The following is a 24,876-nucleotide window of genomic DNA, read 5'->3' as shown; positions in this document are numbered from 1 at the left end:
CTCTTCACCTTCCGTGTTAAAGGTGAAACTGGTGACGGAAGGACTATGAGGAAGTAACTCATGACTGGAGAAAGGCATGGGCCAAGACTGTTTACTTTTATAACAACGGATAGTGAGATAAAGGCTTCGGGTTTGGGTTAGACTTTAAACTCCAACTGCCTAAGCTGTTACCTCTCTAGGTGTCTCTGTCTGCAGACATCACAGCCGTTTTCCCAGGAGGAAAGGAGAGTGGGAGAAGATGTGGGGAAGAAAAGACACAGCTCTCGGAGTTGAAAAGAGGTTGTTGGCTTCTAGGCAAGTGTGTAGGACAGAGAAGGCCTCCAATAAAACATGCTGTGTTTGTTAGGAGCCTGGTGACTTGTGCCATTTGAATTTTCTCATTTCTGGTTACTTCCCATATTATTGTTCAACAGCATATTTCAGTTGTGTTAAGGGAACTTTCTCTGCACCCATCTCCTCAACCCCCTTGATTTCACAGTAAGAACCCAACATTTGTGTCTGGTTTTGGTAATGAGTCTAGACTAACAGTGAGATGGGTAAGGCAAAGAGAAAATTCCCCTGTTGTGGTTAATGGTGTCAGAGGCTGTAGGAGACTCTGGCAGGTGTTTAGAAACCATCACGAGTCATTCTGTATCTCAATTTGACTGGTTTATGGTGCTAGATATTCAGTCAAACATTATTTTAGATGTTTCTGAAACAGCATCGTTTGGTGAGATTAAAATAGAAACCAGTGAATTCTTAGTACAGCAAGGTTATTTTCTGTGGCATGGAGGCCCCCAACTAGTCAGTTGAAGGTATTACTGAAAATTGCTGCTGACCCAAGAGGTTTGGCCTTACCAAGCCTATATAATTGCATGCAATAGTTCCTTAGAATATACTTCTCCAAGCCCCATCTGTAGGAAGCTCTATTAGCTAATATGGAAATTCTTTCTACACTCAACCATAATGTCAAGATTGCTCCATCAAGAGTTCTGAAATGATGGAGACCATGGCTATATATAGTTGTATGCATGAAAACTACAACAACAAAATCAAATGTACAAATATCAGTGCTATTTATTATTCATTCCCCCCTCCCCCTCTTTTAAAACAGGGTCTCAAGTTGTCTAAGTTTTCTTTGAAGTTTCTATGTACCTTAGGATGTTGAAGTTTATATGCTCTTGCTTCTACCTCCCAAGTATTTGAGTGGCAGATGGATGCCTCCACAAACCCTTTATGCAGTGCTGGGGATGGATCCTAAGTCTTTGTGCTCATTAGGCAAGCACTCTATCAACTGTCACACACCCCTCAGCCCTCACCATCAGCTTTTGACACAGAATTTTTGGCAGGGCACCTGTTGGCTTGGTACAGAATGTGTCCATCCCCTGTGCCAACATTTTCTCAAAATGACAGAAGATAATAAATCCAACTGAGGTGGAGACAGTCATCCTGGCAAGAACAAATCTACTTTTTGCCTGGAACAGCAACTCGTAGGCAAAGGACTGTTTGCCTCTGGGCTAACTCGGGACCAGGCCCAAGCCCCAGAGAACACCCCGTGCCTCTAATGACTCTGAGAATGGCTCTGGCAGCGTAAGAGACTGGATTTGGCTCTATATCCAGTGTTTTCTCAATTGCGGCTCATTACAAAGCTGGTGTTTACTCTTCTACAGCAGATAAATCTAAGGTGTTCTGCCTAAGGAAATGTTCCTCTTTGAAAAACTTTGTGTGGCCTATAAATCCCTCCCTAGGGGAGAGCAAGGAGTGTGCCCAGTTCCAAGATCCGGCCAGACAACACTGTGCAGCCTGGAGAAACCAGTCAGCTCCACCATCAAGGACCCAAGTTCAGCAGAGGTAAAGAGGGCTTTCATTCTGGTCATTCATTCACCAGGCAAGGCTGGCCACTATCTCATGAACCTGGTTCTGTGAAATCAGACAAACTCATTGCACTTTACGGTTTGGTAAATGATCTACTCCAAGTGTGAGGGCTAAAGTTATGCTTTAAGTTTTAATTACCGTGCTTAAGAGATCTGTAAAACAAAAATGCCTCTATCCTGTAGGTGCCACTTGCCCAAGGACTGATAACTTCCTGGAGTGCTGGGGGCTGTTGTTCATGCAACATAATAAGTCATGAAAATGTTTTCATTTTTTTTTGTAAACAAGGTCAGTTGCCCCAACTGCACAGGATGTGCCTGATCACATGTAGGAGGAAGGCACATATAGGCAGGATGTATGGTTGCCCTAAATTGGATGAAGACAGGAAACACACAGCCTTGTGGGGTTTGCCTTTATAAACACTAGACTAGCCTAAGTCAGACCATTTTCTGGGAATTCTGTGTACGGACCTTTACAGTGTCTGTAGTCCTGGCCAGCATTTAACAAAGCTTACCTTAACTTTGGCTCAAAAATTGTGGTAGTGGTCTTATTCTCACCCACTGGGATCAACAGAAGGGCTCAAAAAAGTTAATATAGATCCAGGCTTCAAAGCTGATACCCTGAGGTGACGAGCAGATGTTTAGATGTTTCTGTTTAGGCCTGGAAGGTGTCTACCTGTGGGTAGGACACAAGATGTTAGAGGTCTCCACATGCTTGGAGTCTCTGGAGAGGCCTAATATGGTTGCCTCAGACTCAGTAACTTAGTTTTTGGGGCTGGGCATATAGCTCGCTTTAAAGAGTGCTTTCTTAGCATTCATGGGGCTCTGGGATTAGTAGCATGTAAGTAAGGAATAATAGTGCATTCTTGCCATCCTAGCATTCAGAAAGTAGAGGCAGGAGGATTCTCCCCAGCTATGTAATTAGAAGTCATTGGGGGCTAGATGAGAGCTTATCTCAATAAATCAAAAAAACCTAACCAAACAACAACAATGAAAACCAACTTACATGCCATGAACATGGGAAAAGCAGACTTCAGAGAGATTACTAGAGTGTTCTCTGGTTTAATTCATTCTCCAAGTTGTTTTTTGTTTTGTTTTATTTTGTTTTGACTTTCCAACTAAAGAAATTATTTATGTTGACAGCTTAAGGTTGGTTCAGTTTAGTGATTTTTTTTTAATTTCATTTTTTACTTTAAGGTTGTGGGACTTTGAGCTTCCTCCTGGGGTGGTGACTCACAGTGGGCAGTTGCTCAGTTTGTGGTTAGCTATGGGATCACAAAGGTCAGTAACCAGTGTTCTCCAGCATGCTTGCTGAGCTGGTTTGTTCAGTAGGTGACAAGGAGTAAGTGCTATTTTCATTTGTGTTGGTCTTATCAAGATGTGATCTCATTGTAATTGAGTAGTGGCAGTAATTGTTTTGAGAATACATTAGCTATGGATTTCTGAAGACTTAATCTGTGCTAATTTATTTACATATGTTGCTTGCTTAACTCTTAACACACATTAATATCCAGTGGTCTATTCTGTGAGAATCAGTAAAAAGCCCTGGTGTCCCATAGCCAGAATACCAGAATCATTATTCTGTCTTTGTCTCTTGTATGAGTGTGTGTGTATGTACATGGGTACACTTAAGCAGAGGCCAGAGCAAGGTTTAGGGTGTCTTCCTCTATTGGTTTCAGTTGCCTTGAGACAGTTTATTCTTTCTGAACCAGAAGTTTACCATTTAGATGAAGTTGGCTGGCCAGTGAACTCTTAGAGTCTGCCTGTCTCTGCCTCCAAAGCTGAGGTTATAGGCAGAGGCAGCCATGCCTGGCTTTTTACTTGGATGCTGGGGGTTTGAACTCAGGTTTTCCTGCTTTCAGAGCAAGAGCTCTTACCCATTGAGCCAGCTCCCTAGCCCCTGAGGGTCATGCTTTAAACTCAGGAGCATCTGCTTCCACTGTCCACCCTTCAGAGCTCTGCCTTCTGGAAGGCAGCATGTGATCGTGTTCCCTGGTTTGCTGTGAAGCTGAAATGCAACCACTGCAGTTCCACTTGTGGAAAGTGGGAGTGGGTCGAGGGTCCACTTTTCTTCCTTGGAAAGGTCGAAATTGAGAGTGCAGGGAATAAGAATAACTGAATTTTGAGTCACCTTTGGTAAGCATTGTCTCAAATTTTATATGGCAAAAAGCTAGCGGGGGGAAAAAAAGCTAGCAGGGGAAGAACTTGGTATTTTTAGAAATTGAAATTTATTTTAATCAAACAATTAAAGAGCATGTGTTATACTTCCATCACTGCTGGGATCCTTCAGATGAATTTCTGGTGTGTTTTAAGAAGGAAACTACTTGACGAAACTCATTATTTTATAGGATAACTTTAAAGAAGTTAACAAAGGGGAAGGGGAGAAAGCTGTTACTTCCATTAAAGAAACTGTGAAGCTGTTTTCTTTTACTTCCCATTTATTTGTGTAGTGTATGTGTGTGGGCTCCTATTGACTGTAGCACCCGAGTAGAGGACGGGAAATGTCTTAGAGAAGCAGCCATCTCCTTCCACCGTGTGGGTTCTGTCTATCAGGAGGCACTGTTGTCCAATGAATCCTCTGGCCAGCCCTGCTCCAATGTTTTAAAAAGTAACTCAAACTCTTTAGTCAAGTAACAGTGAGAAAGTAAGTTTTATTCATTCTTTATTTAGAATGGCATCACCAGAAGTTTCTATAGTTAGAGCTGAATGCGCTTGCATCTTTCCAGGTAGACATTTAAGAAGATGGGGTATAGAAAAAATGGCATCATGATATAAATGTTATGTCATAGTTGGTAGAATACTTGCCTGGCATGCACAAAGCCCTAGGTTTCCTCTTTTGCAGCATATCTACCACACATGGTGGGACATGCCTGTAATACTAGCATTCTGAAAGTGGAGGCAGGAACATCAAAAGTTCAAGGTCATCTTTAGCTACATACGGCTTCATGAGACCGTATCTCAAAAGGAGGAAAAATACCTAGATAACAAAAACAATAATAAAACCATTGAATTTAAAGAAGAAAAATCAAATGAAATGCAATTTATAGAACCGCGCTTCAAAGGCTCTTTTGCCTTTGTCTCAGGTATATGCTAACTACAGTGACTTGATCATTAGCAACTCTCTGTGTATGTCAAAATATCTCACCATATCTATAAATTTATACATATACACATGAAGAGGTAAAGCAATTTCTCCACTACAAGTACTTCCTCCTTGAGTTCAGATGCTTCCTGCCAGCCTTGGAGCTGCTGAGTCTTTCATCTTTACTATGTTTTCTCTCTTAACTGCTTAGGTTTCACTGTCCTATTTTTCCCAGAAGGTCACATTGCCCCTATTCTGTGCTTCCTTTATTTTGAAAAGATCTGTGATTGTCATCATACCAGAATGATGTCCTGACTAAATGCTCCCAAGTCACAGTTTTGTTTTGTTTTTTTTCATTGAAGTTTTGTGAATGTTTCTCCAGGGATCAACCGTTGTATGTTAGTTACAATGAAGACCCATGAAGTCAGTTTGATTTTATTTTTCTTTACCTGCTTTATTTCTTTTTCTTTTTAAAACCTTTCAGGTGTGTGACTATCTGGAGTCCCCAGAGAAATAGAACCATAGCGTGTGTGTGTGTGTGTGTGTGTGTGTGTGTGTGTGTGTGTATGCACGCAGTGTGTATCATGTTCTTGTGTTAGTGTGTATTTTGTCATAAAGAATGTGTATGTATATATGGTGGAAGGCAAGACCTGAATTCCACAAGTTGTCCTCTGATCTTCACATAGATACAACATAAATAAATAAAAAGTTTTTTAAGTTTAAAAAACACACTATTAAAAAATATACATGGATAGAGGCAGGTGAATCTCTGTGAGTTCAAGGCCAGCTTGGTCTACATAATAAGTTCCAGGACAGCCAGAACTCTTATACAGAAAGAGCCTGTCTCCAAAAATCAAAACAAAACAAAAAATCCGGGTGTGGACACATGCCTGTGATCCCAGCACTTGGGGAGGCAGAGGCAGGCAGATCTCTGTGGGTTCAAGGCCAGCCTGTACTACAAAGTGAATTCAGAACAACCAGGCCTTTGTTACACAGAGAATATAAATATTTGATGAGTTTCTTTCCTTGTATAATAATTGATCTCAGGTTATCAGGCTTGGCAGCAAATAGTTTTACCCACAGAGACATTGTGTTGGGCCTGAATGGCTGTTTTAAAAAGTTAATTCATGGGGAGGCAGAGACAGGTGGATCTGTGAGTTTGAGTGCAGCCTGTCCAGGACAGCTAAGGCTACATAGAGAAACCCTGTCTTGGAAAGAAAAAAAAAAAAGTTAACTTAGTTGGTTTTTGTGACTCTGGAGGTTGGGAATTTCTAACATCTATCTGCACATGGTAAAGTGCAGATCCTAGAGAGCTTCAAGTTGCTTTTTCTCCTAGATCTCTTTCTTTCTCCCTCTCTTCATCTTCCCATCCTTCCCTTCTTTCCCTTTTCTTTCCTCTCTTAAACCTCTGTTCCTCACTCCCTACTTACGTCCTCTTCCCGTAAGCCTCCTCTCTTCTTTTTAGCCTCGGTCAAGTCATCCCTTCCCTTGCCCTTTTCCTTCTCTCTCATGTTCAGCCTGTCTTCCCCCCCCCCTTTTCCCCTACACAGAGTGAAAATCAAGTCCTCCTGACTCCATGTGATTTCTGAGCAAGGACTGAAGTCTCAGAATTTTTTTTTCTACTTTTTACTTCCTGAAGCCTCTATGGCTTTGGGGTCCTGAGTTTACACTTAAATCTGGATGAGTTTCTTTCTTCCATCTCTTGTAGTCTGTTGGATATGCTTACCTCTGTAGTTCCTGTTTTCTTTCCTAAGTTCCCCCTCTCCATGATTTCCCCAGTTAGCGTTTTCTTTAATTTTTTCATTTCTACCTTCAGATCTTGAACCATTTTGTTGATTTCCTTCACCTGTCTGTTTGTATTTTCCTGTTTTTTCTTCAATTCCTTCACCTGTTTATTTGAACTTTCCTCTATTTCTTTTATTTCTTTCAGTGATTTAATTATTTCCTCTCTAAAGGCCACAAACTGTTTGGCTGTATCTTCCTGTATTCTCTACGGATGGCCATAATCTGTTTGTCTTTATCTTCCTGTATTTCTTTATGGATGGCCATAATTTGTTTGACTTTATCTTCCTGTATTTCTTTATGGGTTTTATTTGTTTCCTCAATTGCACAGCCAAGCTTTGGGCAGAGCACAGGAAGTCTTATGGAAGAAGAGGGGGTGGGGATAGAAGGACATAGAAGGGACAGGAGCCCCATAAGGAGACCAACAAAGTTAAAAAATCTGAGCCTAGGAGGTCCTGCAAAGATGGATGCACCAACCAAGGACCATGCATGGAGAGGACCTAGACCCCCTGCTCAGACATAGCTGATTGGCAGCTCAGTCACCATGTGGATTCCCAAGTAAGGGGAGCAGGGGCTGCCTCTGTCATGAACACTTTAATCACTTGCCCATGGTGATGTGGCCTTACTAGGCCACAGAGGAAGAGGATCCAGGCAGTGCTGATGAGACTTGATAAGTTATGGGAAGATGGCAAAGGAGGAGACTCCCCTTTTCAGTGGACTAGGGGGAGGGGAGAGCAGGGAAGAGGAAGGGAGGGTGGGACTGGGTGGAGTTGAGGGAGGAGGCTTCAATAGGGATATATAATAAATAGATTGTGGGGGAAAAAGCTGGATGAAGCCAGCTTACTTTTGTTAGAATCCTTTTTCTTTCCTGATGGTCAGCTTTTTAAATAGGTCATTAGCATCCATTCTCTCCTTGTACCATTGTGTTTAGTAAGGGCGTTCTGAAATCTATATTCTGTTCAACTGTTATGTGTTTGAGGAAATTCTTTATTTCATCTCTTTTCATGTTTTCAGAAGTTGTAAGCCAGGAATTGGAATAAGAGAGGGAACTAAAAGAAACTCACATAAGTCTTTTCTTTTTTTCTCTTTTTCAGTTAAGCAGTGTTAAGCTATGAACAGACTATGTTTTGTAAGAGAAACAAGCCTGGGCTATGGAATGCCCCTTAACCTCCAAGTGTAAGGTTTAATGTCCAACACTGCAGACAGAGAAGCCATGTGCTCTCTTGGCTTTCATTTTCCAAAGCTGTGGGATGGGATGAGAGCATCTGCCATGAGTTCTTCTTAAGAGCAGTACAGGGCTCAAGGTGAGATAAAAAGAAAGGTTGGAACGGGACGTGCTGGTGCTAAGCCTGTTGTCTCAGCCCTGAGAGGCTAAGGCAGGAAGGTGGCAAGTTCATGGGCTAGGCTGGGCTATGAAGCGAGACCCTTTGTCTTTATGATTTAAAACATCAACTCAAATGAACGAATGAACTGATTGGGGGTATCTGGACATAGCACAGTGACAAGGAGAGGCAGTGTGTCTACTCTGGCAGATGTTCTTAGGTCATTTCTGCTGGGTTTGTCAGGTCTAAATATTTAGACAGCCAAAGACAGGTAGCTTAATGTGTCCACACTGGCACACTGTCCCAGCAGCTTTCCCACTGAGGGTTGCTAACATAACAGTATCATGTTTTGATTCTTTTACCATTCTTTCTGAATTTCAAGAGATTGATTTTACTTGGATAAAGGTTCTTTTTGAAGTATAAATGTATTTCAAAAAAATGTTTCAAGAACTAAAAGGCATGTTCTTGAAAGAGAGGTGTGAAAGTCTGACCACAGGCTGAGCAAAAGCCTTGTTTATTGTACAGTTCAGCCTGAAGCACTCAGACAAGATGATTTGATTATAAGTCTTATTCTGAAGTAAAATTCTATCTCTTCATCCTACTGCCTTACTATTTTTCTCATTTCCCTTTTAAATGTGCATATTTTAAATAGTAGACATTACATGAGGTTGCATTTCGTAGTTTCATAGATGCTGGGCTATAAAATAAGTTCATTGGCATCCATGATTTTGTACCCCTCATGTACACATGCTTCCGGGGTATCCTTAGTCTGAGTAGAAGCAATGCTTAGTTAAAGAATTTTAAGAGACCCATTATATACAGTCCTCTTCTTTCCCTTCCTTCCCTTCCTCTTTCCCTTCTTCCCTTCGTAAGTTTTCCTTATCTCATATAGCCCCCACACATATGTGTGTGCCACTATGCCTGGTTTATACAATGTTGGAGATCAAATCCAGGGCTTCATGACTACTGAGCAAACACGTCAAATGAGCTACATCCTAGTCCTGGTGATTATAATTCATGTGCACACATGTTCGTGTGTGTGTGTGTGATATGTCCGTATGTGTTTGTGGACATGGGCAAGAGGTCAGAATAGGACAGCCTGTGTCCTACTCTATCTTTCTTTAATATGTTCCCTTAGGATGGTCTGCCATTGAAGTTGGCACTCAGCTAGTGGCCAGCAAGCTCCAGCAATCCTCTCGTCTGTCTCCCACAGCATTGGGCTTGCAGTTGACTAAGGATCGTTCCCAGCTATTTCTTCAAGTGGGTTATGGGACACAAACACAGATTCTCAAGCTTGTATAGCAAGCTTGCTGTTCAATGGAACCATCTCTCCAGCCCTGTGTTTATAATTTTTGATTTTAGCTCAGTTGTTAGTTATTTTTTTTCAGCATAATAGTTTTATTGATTCTTTGGGAATTTGATATCATGCATCCTGATCAGTTCATTTTCCAGTCTTCCATATTTGCCCCCACCATTTGCGAATTCCCCCAATAAAAAATAAGGTAAAAAATTAAATAAAAAAAAGAAAAAAAAAACCCAAGTAATTTGTGTTCTCTTTATACTCATTGGAGTAGATCAAACTCTCAGTGGCCTGCCACTTCAATAGAACTGAGTCATTCTCCTCCCGCAGCCCCTCCAGAAGCCGTCAATAGTGGAGAGCTACACTTCAGCCTACTTATCACGCTTTTAAAGAGTTCTCTTCAATGCTTTCCTGTTTAGGCTGCTCCTTTTTTATGGGGGTGGGGAGGAGGGGTTGTCACAGAAACCTTCCATGTCCCTCTTTCTAAACTTGCATCAATGTCACTGCAAAAGTAACTTTCTCACTCTACATGGTTTCTTGTGACAGCACAGATTACTAACACAGCCCCTGGCTGCAGTGGGACCAAGGGCCCAGACAAGGCCCTCAGACGGAGCCTGGGTCATGGACACCATGATGGCCTCAGATGGCAGCGCAGGCTACTCATATCAATATGGCCTATGGCCATCAACATGGCTCAGACTGCAGCACAGACCATGGACATCTGGTGGCCTTCATTGGCAATACTGGCCATGGACATCAACAGAAACCCCAGCTGCAGCAAGACCTTGGACCCTCAGTGAAGCACAAAGCTAGGCATCACCATGGCCTCAGAGAGCAGCACAGGTCACTCACATCTATATGGCCCCCGGTGTCAGCCAAGACCACAGATATCAACATGGCTTCAAGGTGCAGCTTAGACCACACATATCTGCATGGCCTTTAGTGGTAACATGGGCCATAGACATCAACACAGACCTGGCTACAGTAGGACTACAGACCCAGACATAGCACTCTGTAGCTGAGGAACATCACCATGGCCTCAGGGGGCAGCACAGGCTACTCACATCAGCCTGGTCCTCACCACTTTTGTCTCCACTTTTGCCTCTCTCCACAGTGCATGTACCACTTTGGTTTTTTCTGTCTTTCCCATCTCTCCATCACACATTTGTTCATCGTAGTGGTTCCCACCACCCGAAGGATGAGGTGGAACAGCCTGCATTAATTCTTTTCTATTCACTTAGTTTATTTCAATCCCAAATCTAGGACATGGTGCTTGCTAGGTAAATGTGGATCTCAGTCATCACATTTGTAAATATCAGCTTGAAGTGGAATGCTGCCACAGAGTCTGAGACTATGTGCACACTCAGAATAGAAGATCAAATGTTTGAAGGCTTGGCTCTGCAATATCCCAAGTCGTACCAGCTCACTGTGAAACAGCACTTACATTTCTAAGTTACTCTCGGGAACCATCCTCTGAAATTTGTAGCCTAGTTCTGCAATAAATATTGACTGTTTGTTTTTAGAATTCTTGTTATTTAGAAACAAATTCACCCTACTGCTCAGAAATGTATCTGATAGTTCTGCTTTCTTTAATCCTTATTCATATAATCAATTTAAATTGGGAGCAGAGATTGAAAATAGAGCCTTAGACTGCAACACATTAGAAGTTAGAAACCCACATAAAATTTACTATACTGTTTCCTATACTGTTAGGATGAAAAGGAAAACCAACAGGAAAGAAACCTCTTTAGAAGAGTTAAAATGAGTCTTCAGCTGATTTTGCTGGCTGTGTGGGTGCAATGCTTTTATTCCTGGTCACTAAGAAAGGGTGTTTATTTTGGACTGAGCATAACTCTGGGATGTTTTATACTTCCGGGACACAAAAGTAGCCAGTGCATACTAAAGAAAAGCAAATAAATGTTCCATATTTGCCTTTACCTATGGGAAAATAGATTAATGGTTAGGTTTGTTGAGAAATATGCATTGTTACTCTACAATCCCCTCCCCCCACCTCAATGCCTACACAGGGTAGCTCTCAGCCACCCAACGTTAAGATGGGATCCGAGCATTTAAACTCTGGCCCTCTTGCTAATCAAGCAAAAGTTTTAAAAACTGAGCCATAGTATAGGCTTAGATTTTTTTAGCAAACATACTTTATTTAGGGTTCCTTAACACTTGTACCTCTCTTTCATCCACTGACCAGAAGTATGGGAGAAATGAAGGTTATAAGAAAAAGGGGTTGTAGACCTTTTTAGAAGTACTTCCTTGGGGTGAGTCTACTCTTTGTTGCTCAGATACCAGCAGTCCAGTCCAAATACCAACACAAAACAGCAACACGAATAAGCACGATTCAGAAGATCGGGACAAGTCAGTGAAAGCCACAAGACTCAGTTGGATTGCTCCAAGAAGTTCTCTGTAATGTTTCTCTCTTTTTAGAAGTAGTTCCTTGGGGTGAGTCCACTCTTTGTTGTCTAGATACCGGCAGTCCAGTCCAAAGGCCAACACCAAGTAATAACAGGAATCAGCATGATTCAGAAGATCAAGACAAGTCAGTGAAAGCCACATGATTCAGTTGGATTGCCCTGAGAAGTTCTCTGGACCATTTCTCTCCGTGAAGTCAAGTGTAGAAGAACAAAGACCAACACAGTGATGTCATTTCAAAAAGCAGTCTCCCTGTCCATGAACTTCTATATGTATCTCCCCTCCTCAGACTCCACCGACAGATGTTCTCAGCTGGCCAAAGTCATGCCCCTCACATGAGACAGCTTGCAGTAAAACATCATATGCCCTGTCACAGACATCTCAAAGCAAGACAACTCATGACACATCTGAGTCTTAAAAAAAAGAAAAAAGAAAAGAAAAAAAAAAAAAAGGAAACTTCTACTTCACCATAGTCTTGGCCAGTGGACACTTTTTAGCTCATTGCTTTCTTATTATTGAGTTCTGCAAATATCTCAGACCCATGAGCATGGATATTTCTTTATCCAGTATTCTTTCCTTCCTCCCAGCCATGTCCTAAAGTTCTCATTGGAGGTGTGATGCATCCTTTTCTAGATTTATGCGCCTTTCATTGTCAGTTATCTTCTTTCCACGATTATTTCAATTTCTGATTTCTTTGCTAGAGACACTATTGGATTTTGCATATTGATTTATAGCATCTTCTCAAACTCGTTTATAATTGCGTGCACCTTCTGTACAGCCTGTCTCCTCTTTCCTTCACAGACAACCTCTTAGTAAAGACAGATTTAGTCATCTTCCTGTTCAGACGTCTTCGTTTCCTGGTGGCTTCGGGTAACTTTCTCACACACCTGAGGCAGTACATTCTCAGGCAAGGGGCAGGGCTGCCCTCTGCGGACCCTTGGAGCCCCAGCTCTTTGCTTTCTCATCGTTTGCTCTAGATGCCCTAATTTCAGTTAAAATATTTCTAAAGTTATTTTGCGTCTGGATTGGGTGGAGAGGGAGCAGGTGTGTGCATACCACAGTGAGCATGCGGAGGTCAGAGGACAGCCTGTGGGAGTCAGTTCTTCCTTCCACCAGTGGATTCATCAACTGTAAAGCTCAGATCATCAGGCTTGGTGGGAACGCCTGCACCAGCTGAGCAATTTCTCTCGCCCATTTGTTTATTTATTTATTTTTTTCAGAAGGAAGGGTATGTTCAATTATTATAACTCTATCTTGTCTAGAGTTAGAAGTCTGTTCTTGAGAGTAGCTGGTGCTATACTAGACCATACAAACCTGAAGCATGTCTCACAGGCTCCACAGGACTTGATGCTTAATTAAGCTTGGACCGTGAGAGGAGAAATATCGCTCCTGTGACCCATGGCTGCAGAAAGACAGTGTCATTAGGGCAGAGGGAGGCTGGAAAGTTATTCTGCCCTTTCTACTTGGTCTCCAGGTCCTTCAAATATAGATAACAGGCTTTCTGTCCTTGTTGCTGTAACAAAGAACCTGAAAAGAAGCATCTTGAGGGGATCTTGGCTGAGAGTTTGAGGGTACAATCTGTCATCATGGAAAGGCATAGAGGCAGAAGAATGAGACAACTGTCCACAAGGACAGGACTCGGAGAGCAGTGAATGCTGGTGCTCAGCCTGCTTTCTCTTGTCTTTTTATTGAGCCCCTAGGGGCCCTAGCCTATTAAATGGAAATGACTGCATTTAGAGTAGCTTTTCCCTCCCCAGAAAATAATCTCTCATGCACATCCTAATGTGTGTCTCCTAGGCTATTCTAAATCCAGTCAACTTGAATTTGAAAATTGTCCTAGTTCGCTTTTAATTGTCTTCTTAACACAGCCGATAGTCATCTGACAGGAACGCCTTACCTGGGGACTTGTCTAGAGCAGGCTGGTTTGTGGATGTTTCTGTGAGGGACTGTTGTGATTGTCTTAATTGATCAAAGAGGGCCCAGCCGGCCATGTGCTGCAACATTTTCTGGGCAAGGGGTCCTTAGCTGTATGAGAAGTTTAATGGAGAGTGAACCTGAAAGAAAGTGAGCCAGAGAGCACAGAGTGCAGGCCACACACAGCGCTCCTCCATGGTGTCTGCTTCCTAGTTCCTGCTTGAGTCCCTGCCATGGCTTCCCTGAGGAATGGACTGTTACCTGTAAGTGTAAGCTAAATAAACCATTTCCTCATCGGAATTACACTTGTCCAGAGTGTTTTTATCACAGTAACAGCATGAGAGTAGAACAAAGATTAACCATCGAAGAGAGACTGATAGAAACAGATTTGTGCAGGAGCAAGGGGTTGGCTGGAATGACAGACTTTGGAAAATCTTCCTAGAAAGGACTGGGCTGGTGAAAAATGCCTATTTACCTTAATTTTAAAGAACATCAGATGTAAGTAACTCCTTCATGGAAGCAAGCGTTCCATCTAAATGAGCATCTTTTACGTTTACTTGAGCATTCGTGGGTATGCATAGGCTTTGGAGGCCAGAAGACAGTGTCAAGCGTCATCTGTAGGAACGCCATCCACCGTCTTTGAAAGGAGTCTCTCATTGGCCTGAAATTTACTGATTTAGCTAGACTGCCTGGCCACAGAGCCACACCTTCCTGACTTTACCCTCTCAGTGCTGGGATTCCAAGCAGTTGCCACAAAGCCTGCAATTTTACAGGTCTTCAGTGGATTTGCCTCAGAGCCTTGGGTTGCAAAACAAGCACAGTCCTGATAGAACCATCTTCCAAACCACTAAGAGACTCTACCAAGTTACTACAGGCATCCCGTGCTACCGTGTCACCCTGTGTAGCCATTTCTTTCCTCTAATAAAATTCACATTGACATAAAACAGAAATCCGAAGACTTTAATCCTAAAGACTATTTTCTTATAATAGCCATAATATCTACCCTGTGGTCGTATTCTTACATACTAATTCTAGAATTCATTATTATAAGAAGAATAAATTATGTTTTGTTCCTTTCCAAGTTTCTAAAATTACATTTTTTTCACCCATTTCAACCATTTTATAAGAACACTGAAAAAAAAGTCACAGTTTGTGAAATTCTTTGATATTTCATATAGCTCTTGAACACAGTGGAATTTTTTTTAAAAAATGATACTATTATTAATATGAGCCTTTTGGTATGAGTCAAAGCTTGGCTCAAGTTGAAACCCTTAGTACAATAAATTCTTACTTTCAGTATTGTGTATTTCTCCAGCCAGTGGTTTGAAACTTGTGTCAAGAAGATGAGAAAACATGGGAAATAACCTATTCATATAAAATAACACTCAACAGTTTATGCAGAGATTAGATCTATCTCATTTAGACTCCGTGAGAACTCAGAGGAGTTCATTTGTATTATATAAGAGACAAAGGCAGGGGCTGGGACAGGGCTCAGTTGGTAGAGCACTTGCCTAGCACGCAGGAGGCCCAGGCTTCTACCACCAGTACTGGATAAAGTGGGGATGGTGGCACATGGGTGTAATCCCAGCACTGGAGAAGTAGAGGCGTGAGGGTCAGGAGTTCAAAGTCCTTCTTGTCTATTGTGTGAGTTTTATTCCAGCCGGAGCTATGGAGCTACGTGAAGCGCCTCCTCTCACAGCAAAAACAAACAAAACCCAATCAGGAGTCAAAGGCAGAGGAGCAGGACATCCTTCCGCTATCCGGCTATCCCTGACATCACTGTCTCACATGGTCTACCCTGATCATGTGGCAAATGAGCATCATAAGACTGTTTCTTTTTTTTTTTTTCTTTCTTTCTTTTTCCAGAGATGTAGAAAACTGAACCCAGGAGGAAGGCATAGAATAAATGCCAGATAATATTGCTTATCATGAAGTCCAGCTGACCTTTATCAGGCCGACCTTTCCCTGAAGTCACAGTGTTCGTCTACTAAGGGGGTTTTTAATTGGTGAATGAGGATGGAAGCTTGAAACCTGCAGCTGTAGTTTAAGACTATCTTAGTTTTAAAGCTTAATTGTGAAACTGTAACTTTTCTTAGAGAATGCCCTTTGGTCAATAAGCGGATATATACCATAACAGATTAATAATTAGGTTGAAAATAAATCAGATTTACCTAAAGAGAGGAGTTTGATCTCTTTTGTCTGTTTGTTGTTGTGTTTTTATTTGTTTGTTTTGCTTTGTTTTTATTTTTGAATCACCCAGTAGATCCCAGAGAGTAGATCCTGGACATCTCATCCAGATGCTGACTCTGGAGTTTCAGGGGTTAAAGCCTTTTAACCAGGCTTCACACTGCACCTGCTACCTCCAGTGCATCCAATGGGGAGCACCACGGTGTCCTTTTTGCTGCTGTAGGTCTTAGCATAGATGGGAAACTATCTCTAGCAATTCTTTAATGTAGGAGTAGAGAAAAAGCTGAGGGTCAGTAATTTCTAGATTATAGGGTCATGTCTTAGGGTTTTATTGCTGTGAAGAGACACCACGTCCACATCAAATTTATAAAGGAAAACATTTAATTGGGGTGTCCATACAGTTTAAAGGTTTAGTCCATTATCATCACAGTGGGAAACATGGCAACACACAGCAGACATGGAGCTAAAGAGGCAGCTGAGATTTCTACATCTGGATTGGCAGGCAGCAGGAGGAGAATGTGAGCTACACTGGGCCTGGATTGAGCATAGGAGACCTGAAAGCCCACCCCCAGTGACACACTTTCTCTAACAAGGCTATACCTACTCTGACAAGGCCACACCTCTAATAGCAACGCTGCTTATGAGCCTGTGGGGGGCATTTTCTTTTAAGCCACAGGTCATCATTTAGAAGTTTGGGTTTGGGCCTGAGGGGAAATAGGGAAATGTGAAATAGTTAATAGGATGTGAGACTGTGTGGTGGATAACATAACAACCAAGCACAGAGGAGACTTTAAAAACTGTGTCAAGATACGAGTGCTGGGTTGTCATTTGAAAAGCACAACATGGTTTGGGCAGGTGGCTCAGCCAGTGAGTGCTGTGTTTGCCTTGTAACCATGAAGGCCTCAGTTTGATTCCTCACACCATGTAAAGCCTGGCTGTGGTGGTGTGCACATGTAATCCCAAGGCTGGAAACGGGAGACAGAAGGATTCTCCTGTTTGCTGCTCAGCCTGTCTGTTAAAGTGGTGAGTCGTAAGCTCCAGCTCTATTTTTATTTTTTATTTTTTAACCCCCACCCTCAAGCTCTGACTCAAAAAATAAGGTGGCAATTGATAGAGGAAGACATGGACTTTGACCACTGGCCTCACATGTGGACATGCTTGTGCAAGAGTGTATGTGCACATGTGTATGTGTGTGTGCACGTGCGCGCACGTGCAGACAGCACAGAGAACAAAGCAATAAAGGCATATTATGTAACTTATATTTCTGCTTATTATAAAATACTGTTATGCCTTTAAGGATTATAGGACAAGCAGATGAGTCAAGACACAGAAAAGAGATTGTGCAAAAGGTACAAGGTTATCACTAATCTTAGTTCTTAAATTAGAATTGGAAAGCGCTTGGACTGAAGCTCACTCTCATAGACAAGGAAACCAAAGCCCTGGGAAGCATAAATAGGAACCTGCCTGAATTCTCCCTGTTGTCCTCTAACAGCTTCAGCAGCAAACCTTGTCTGATAATTTCGTATTGTCGGGGGCATTGCATGTGTCTGTGTAACTGAGATGTTAACTTACATTTTCTTTTCTTTACGTGTTCATTTTCCCCTTCAAAAGCCCTACCTCCAGGCTATGCTAAGGAACATAGCAGAAACAGACAGAAGGGAGAAGACTTATGGAGGCTGGGAAAGGATGGTTGTCTTCAGCCTGTCCCTCAGGTCATGGAAATCCATCCTGGTTTGCTTGCAACTGCCAGGGAACCGGGGGATGAGTGACCACAGTGTGCTTGGAGAGGATGGATGTCATTCTCTGGGGCTCTCTGTCCCAGCAATGATGTCTGTGCCAGCGCTGGCAGGAGTAAGCAGAGCTGTCTGACCTTACAGCTCAAATGACAGGCTGGTGTGGAAGGCTTCTGTGAAGACAAGGGGATTCAGCCTAAGGGGCGTGTTCTGGGTAATTTCTGGTGTACATGTGTGTTTTGTGTTTGGGTGACACTGTACAGTCTAGGAACGACTAAGAACATACACCCAAATGTATATTTGTCTTTGTGATGAAATAAAACACTGTGACAATCGGGTGGGGTGGTACATGCCAGTAATCCCAGCAGAGTCAGGAGGATCTCTGTGAGTTCAAGGCCAGCTTGGCCTACAAAGCGAGTCTACAAAGTGTAGCCATGGCTACATAGAGAAACACTCACTTGAAAAAAAATATTGTGACATTTTCATAAATCCTTGTTTGTAGAGTAAAACTCACATTTCCAACTTCTGCTTGAGGCATAGAGGGGACAAGCAGGGCAGCTGTGATGTTAGGAGTATGAACTCAAGGCCTTCCTTTATGTCACCAAACTTGCACAGGGAAGAATGGACTTTTGTGCTCCTAATATTACTCAACATGATTTTAGGTCATCATTGGGATGTGCCAGCCACTGAATAGCTTAGCTGTTCAGAAGAGTGCTAATGAGCCTGAAGTCAGGGTTCTCGTTTCCATACGGTCAAATACATTCAGGGAGAGAGACCTTCTGCTCCAGGTCCACAAAGAGACCCTAACCCACACAAACTTAGTGAGTGGAGCCAGATGAGAGGCTGGGAATGAGTCAGCACAAAGCCTGACTGATGGCAGGGCAAATCTTAGAGTGGTCATGTTCAATAGCCTTGAGAATGGAGTGCTAACAGAAAAAGCACATGCCAGGCACAGATGCCAATTCACAGGACAGAAGAAGCTCAAACCACCAACTGCCAGGAGGTCAGCCAGGTTAGGGCTTCTGTCGTTCGTTCGTCAAATGCTGCTCCTGTAATGGAGACCTCACTAAATTTACTCGTGTTATTGTATGATTATTATAATAACGAAGACATTTATTTGGCTTGTTTTAAAGCACCCAGAATCAGACCCAGGGGTTGACCATGTTTAAGCCAGTGCTCTGTGGTTGAGCATCCAGTCCCCTGATAAAATAGATTTTTAAGAAGCATGTTCAAAATCTGAAAAAAAATGGGGCAGGAGAAATGGCTACTGGTTAAAAAGCTAGTACTGTCTTGCCGAAAACCCTAGTGCTGGGGGAAGGAAAAGGTAGCACCCAGGAGCTCACTGGTTATCTGGTCTAATCAAACGGTAAGCTTCAGACTCAGTGAGACAGCCTGTCTCAAAATAAGGTGGAGAACACACGCACATGCACATGACGGGGAGGATTGTGGAGGGTGATCTGAATCAAATACACTGGTCTGATAGAAGGATGGAGGCTGTGTTATTGGATCATGAAGACAGCACTACATGTCATATTGTTCTAAGGACAGTTTCTCTGGACCGTGTTACTGTGTTACTGTGATTTACTGCTTTACTTCCTGGACTAAACAGAGACTGTGTCCTGAAAATATTCTATCTCCAGCACTCGTCTGTACCTAGCAATCAGAAGGGAGTGACTCACTCTGCCTAGATTTGTCAAAGGAAATTACATGGGAACAGTTTTATTCAGGATTGGTCTTAGACAGAAGGCCTGGATCATGGTAATTACCTCAAGCAAGATGCAGTTTGGTCTGTGAAGTGTTTGGGGCATTAGTAATTTTTTTTCTTGAAAACCCTCCTATTCGATATTACTGAACACTGTCACAATTCTGAATTCCTTGCAGCAATTTCGTTTTTAATTAACTTTAAAAAACCCTACTTCATGCATATCTACACAGCAAAATGGTCCCAAGCCAAGACTTTTTTTTTTCCCCCACAAAAGATTATGTTCTTGACATTTCTTCGAACAATTATTTCATCAAATGCCTGAAATACAAAAGAAGACTATGACAAAAACAAAATAGTCGCCAAACATTTCATCCTCGGCTTTTATCTTGAATAGAACAAATAAAGGGGATTGTTATTGTTATGTTTTTAGTCGTTCCAGGTAGAATAATCCATTTTTTTCAAATAATAGAGAAATTAAATGGCTTTCTCTTCATGACTGATAATCAGACCCAACCAATTTCATATCTTATGGAAGAATAAGCACTTCTCTGCTCTGAGGAGAATGTAAAGAACAAAAGTAGACTCTCTTCATTGAACATTCATTGCACAAGTAGAAATTTTAGATGAAGACTTGGGAAGAGTATTTTGGGGTTATCTTTATACTTACAGACACTGAGCAGATTGCATAGCTGACTGCTTTGATTGACTGGCAGAGCTCATCTTTTTCTAGGTGTGACACACAGTGGTTCCAGGCATTATGAACTCTCTGGTGTAAATCACAGTGACTTGAGGAACAGGCCAGTTTTCAGCAAAGCATTGCACAAAGGAGCCAAGGGGAAACAGCCTGGCTCTGGCTTAATTTTTCAGTGGATGGTCCCTTCAGTCGCCTCTTCTCTGCTTCACTTTAGCAGAATCCAAATAAGTAAGTAAGTAAATAAACGTAAATCTTATTCTTTTTGTAGCTGTAATGTTGAATGCTAATATTTGTGAATCAGAATAAAACTTCTCTTCCATTCCTTTTACAAGATTGTAACCATTTTTAAAAATACCAACTAAGTTTTCCAAGGCAATGCTGAGGTGGTTTGATCACTTAAAAAACCAAAACTGAACCAAACCAAACAACCAACCAACCAAACAAACAAAAAAACCCTGAAACCTGCACTCAACTTTCAATTGCCATATGTCCCATGAGGAGAAATTGCTGTTTATTTAGTGCTCATGTAACACGCAGAGCGATTTTTACTCAGTGAACCATGCACTCATGCTTTGTAAATGTGCCTGTCACAAATACTTTACATCTGACCTTAAGACACAGTCTACAGTTTGTGTATGTCTGTGTGTGTGTGAGAGAGAGACAGTAGTGTATACACATGTGTATGTGTGCAGGTCCATGTGCCTATGAACATACAGAGGATTGAGGAGGATAAAAAGTCTTTGCTCTATCATTCTCCACTTAATTGCTTTGAGACAGGTTCTCTCACTGACCCTGGAGCTCAGCTGGTTGCCAGCACGCCCTAGGGAGCCTCCTGCCTTGGCTTCCCACAGTGCTGCTGTTGCAGGCCTGTGTGATCAAGCTGGGCCTTTTCTCTTGGGTGCTGGAGATTTGAACTTTGGCCCTCATCCTTTGCTGAGCCATATTTCCCTGTGTATGGTTTTTAAATGAAACCATGTGAATTTACTTTCATAATGTCTTTCAAATGGGAAAACTGTAATTAATTAAACTTCTTTTAATAGGTGCTGATTCCAAGAAGGGGACAATGAGAAGTGGTCCAAGAATGCTTTCTTCCTTGACTGTAATCTGCAAAGTGACGTCAGTGGGAGGTTGCATGTGGTGCAGTAGTTTAGAGATGAGAGTTCTTTGTGTAGACAGCAATCAGGACAGCTTAGGGTAGACTAATGACAATATTACTTACAAACATACACCAGAATGGCTCCTCTCAGGCTCTATCTGTGAGACTCATAAGCACCATTCTAATTGTAATCTTAATTGCATTTTCTCTGGGAGGTTCTAAGCTCCCTACAGGCTGAGACTGTGGCCATCTTATTTATCACCTCATTCTTAGATTCTAGCCAGATGCCTAACTTGTGATTATCATTCATTAGATAATGATCTAAATGAAATAGAACATCGTTGATACCAAACAGATTGAAGGGAACATCATTCCTAGCTAGGGTCACTGCCCCACCTTCAGCTCTTTCCTACTGTGCTTTCTTACCCTCCTGAATTTAGCATGTCCTGACTAATGGGTTTCTTTGCTTGTTAACCAACAACTAGAGTAGGTGAATTTAGGTGGCGAAATGCTGGGCTGTCATAGGCCATACATGTGGCATTTTGGAAGTTATTTTGAAGTGTGGCATTTAGAAGTGACATTTGACTCAGCCTAAGAGAATAAGCCCTTAAAACTTTCAGTCTCAACACAAACCAGTGTCTATGTTTACCAGTCATACTCAGAGGCAACAGAGTGGGCCCTTCGGTGACCTCTAGACACCAATGCAGATACAGAATGGTAGGGCAGACCAGGCCAGTTTCTCCACCTTCGGCATGGTGTTATCATCCTATTCCACAGTCCATTCTAAAAGGTGGGGCAGAAAGAATGAACCCACCCAGGGCTGGCTGACTCAGAATGCTTCTCTCCCAGCCTCAGATGGATTCATCTCATCTCGAAGTTTTTCTCTGAAAAGCCGTAAACATGTTCCCTTGTATTGGGGGCAGTTGTTAAAAGGTTGTGTGCTACAATGTGGTAACTACATTCTGTTGTGGTCACGGGGGTGGGGGGTGTTGATGGTGCTGATCTGAGAGGTGACAAAGACAGTCAAACATTTGGGGAAAACAGCTCAGTGAATGTTCTAGATGGAAATCTAGTGAGAATTCCTCAGGCAAAGGAGGAACTTGCAGATGGAAATTCTGGAGGTATCTAGGAGCTTGGTGTCTGGAACATTCACCTTTAGATATCAGGCCATCCTCAATCTAGGGCACAGGGCACCCACAGCTTCCTGCCCTGCCTTCCTCAGCATGTACCAAAATGTTATAATTAGACATCTATTTGTGGGTTGCTTGGCCAGCTCTCACTGGACAAAGGCCATGTATTTTCTTACCTCATTTGGTTCTGCATAAAGTCTGAGAAGTAATCAACACTAATTTCTTATTTTTAATAAGCAAATAAGTCTTATTTTTAACGTGATTAATATGTTTCTTAATCATTAGTAAATTGAAAAAATTAATTACTCTGAGCCCACTGCAGCCTCCCTGTGGGGATTGAGCTGGCAGGGCCTCATTGATGAAGAGGAAGGGAAGAGTAGAATTATCAAGTAAAGATGAGCTAGGATAGGATGGTAAGTCTCAATTCTAGACATTCAAAGTCCTGGGCCAAAGTCCTTTGTAATTTCTGGTTGCTGGAGTAGTAGGTGCCAGGACTATGAATGAGAAATGAGTAGAGCTGTTCAAGAGACTGAATGGCCTGGATGGATCTTGGGTCTGTGTTTTAGGGGGTAATGCAAAGCTGACCCAACATATTTTGTTACGTCTAGCTCATTTCATTTTTGTTGCTGTTGCTGCAGCTCAGAAGGCAATCACAGTTCCTTTTTTTGGAGTTAGCGGGTAAACATTTTTACTGAAACCTTGCCTTTTGTCCTTTGCTCACAAATCCATTTAGACCCAAGGCACTGGGAGTTAGAGTGAATGAAAATCTTTTGAAAAAAAAATTTTTTTTTTCAAAATGCTTTGGTTCAGCACAGGCTGGGGTATCTGAAGTGGGAATGCCAGCAATCAGCTCATCAGTTAAAGGCTTTTTGTTGCCTAACAACCTGAGTTTGATTCCTAGGACCCACGTGAAAAAAGAGAACTGGCTCCCGAGAGTTGTCCTCAGACCTCTACTGTCAAGCAGGAGCACAAAGTGACAACTCTTGAGTTGCTGCACTGACCAGAAGCACACCTGGAAAACTAGACTTCAACTGCTTCTCCCGTCTTCGCTTAAACACCTTTTAGTTATTAATTTTTTGATTCTCAAAATATTTTGCGTATTTTCAATCAAAATATAATCACACTTAAATTTCTTGAAGGACTTCTGTCTCCATTGTTGGAAGCTGTAGAGAGTGGCCTGGGAGGGTTCTCCTTCGATTCCTCTGCAGCTGGGAGAATCCGACCCATCAGTCCTGCCACCATGATGTTCAAGGGTGCAGTGGCTCTTTCAGAATGCTCTGGACCTTGAGCGCGGCTGATGTGCTGTCCTGGCATGCAGCATCTCTCATTCATCAACAGGTCAGTTCCAGTCACCAACTCTCTCCAATAAACCATGGTGCTTCAGGCTAACCCCTGTGTGATAAAACTGTGGCAATTCTAATAATAGTCACCATAAACCCTGCCTGCCAATCCTTCATTCTAACCTCTAAGCTACTTGAAGCAAGGACAAATGTTTTCAGGAAAATAAGATGACGCTGCATTGGTCACAGGGACACAGTTGTTCCCTTTTGTCAGAACTTCCAATCAAAGGGAGTTTCTGGGTGAATGCTTACCCTCTGGTCACTGCACACCTAGTTTCAACTTTCCTCTAGTTTTTATCACTACCGAGTCACAAAATCAATGGGGGAAAATGGAAAAGAGAATGCAAGGCAAAAGGGAGAGAGAAGCAATGTAATGATTGTTACACTTTTATTTTTGTTTTCCTTTTTCGGTGTTGCACTTCTCTTAAGGAGAGTGGTTTGTCTTTGTCTGTCAGAGTTAACTAGCAAGAAGCTGTCCTGTGGAAAGTTGGCGACGTGGGCGAAGTCCTAATTGACAGGATTTGAGGATGAAGACAGACTGTACAGAGAAACCTGAGTTGGAAGGCCCCTTGTTCCTCAGCTGGGCTCAGAGGGGGCTGACCCCTTTTCCTGGAGCCTTCTGCTTCTTAACTTCTGAAATAGGTTTGCAAAGTGGTGGTCCTTTTGCACCCTGTTGTTTTGTGGTTCAGAGAAAGAATTCTGGGGGAATTCGGCCTAAACAGAGCGCATACCCACAACTGAGGAACTATTCCTGGACACAAATCCATTTATTGTTCTTGATTGCATGCACACATAATTCAAATTCTCCAGTAACTTCGTCCCTCATTTCCAGCTGTGTGCTATGTACCGTCTAAATATTTTCAGTGAAATCTTGCCTCTTAATCTTTGGCCTCAGAGTCTATCTAGAGATCTGGCACTCAGATTAACCGTTACCTCCCCAAGCAGCTGTGAGGCTGGAATTTGTGGTTTGATTTGAGTTACTTCTGTGTCTCGTCATGGACAAAAATCTCACAGGAACTGTCAAGAGAGATGGGCTCTGGCTTAACAAATGAAATCTGTAAACAGGACCCAGGAAACTGTGGTTTTACTTTCTCTGTTTTGAAATACTGTTTGCTTTGTTGTGTGAACAGTAGGTGAGTTAACTACGCACATTGAGATTTCCTAGCTTGAAGTGTTATACAATTTAGTACTCTCCTTTGGTATCGCTTTGGAATTTTCATACACAAATAAAACTGAGCAGACACAGCTCCTCAGTTGAGGGTTTGAGTTGTGTCTTCTTACAGTTCCAAGTTTGGAGTGTTTAGTCTTCCCTAAGTAAAT

General features: G+C 42.2%; 1 long non-coding RNA gene across 1 annotated transcript; it reads left to right on the top strand.

Moving 5' to 3' along the window:
* Positions 1 to 1,630: 1,630 nt before the first annotated feature.
* On the top strand, positions 1,631 to 24,809 carry LOC132652455 (uncharacterized). The gene is made up of 4 exons (XR_009590043.1): positions 1,631 to 1,830; positions 20,027 to 20,218; positions 21,031 to 23,554; positions 23,986 to 24,809. It is a non-coding gene; the product is annotated as an uncharacterized LOC132652455 (long non-coding RNA).
* Positions 24,810 to 24,876: the final 67 nt, after the last annotated feature.

This window comes from Meriones unguiculatus, chromosome 2 (genome assembly GCF_030254825.1).
Source record: "Meriones unguiculatus strain TT.TT164.6M chromosome 2, Bangor_MerUng_6.1, whole genome shotgun sequence".
NCBI lineage: Eukaryota > Metazoa > Chordata > Mammalia > Rodentia > Muridae > Meriones > Meriones unguiculatus.
Note: the sequence above shows the minus strand (reverse complement) of the source record. Positions and strands in the feature narration are given on the sequence as shown.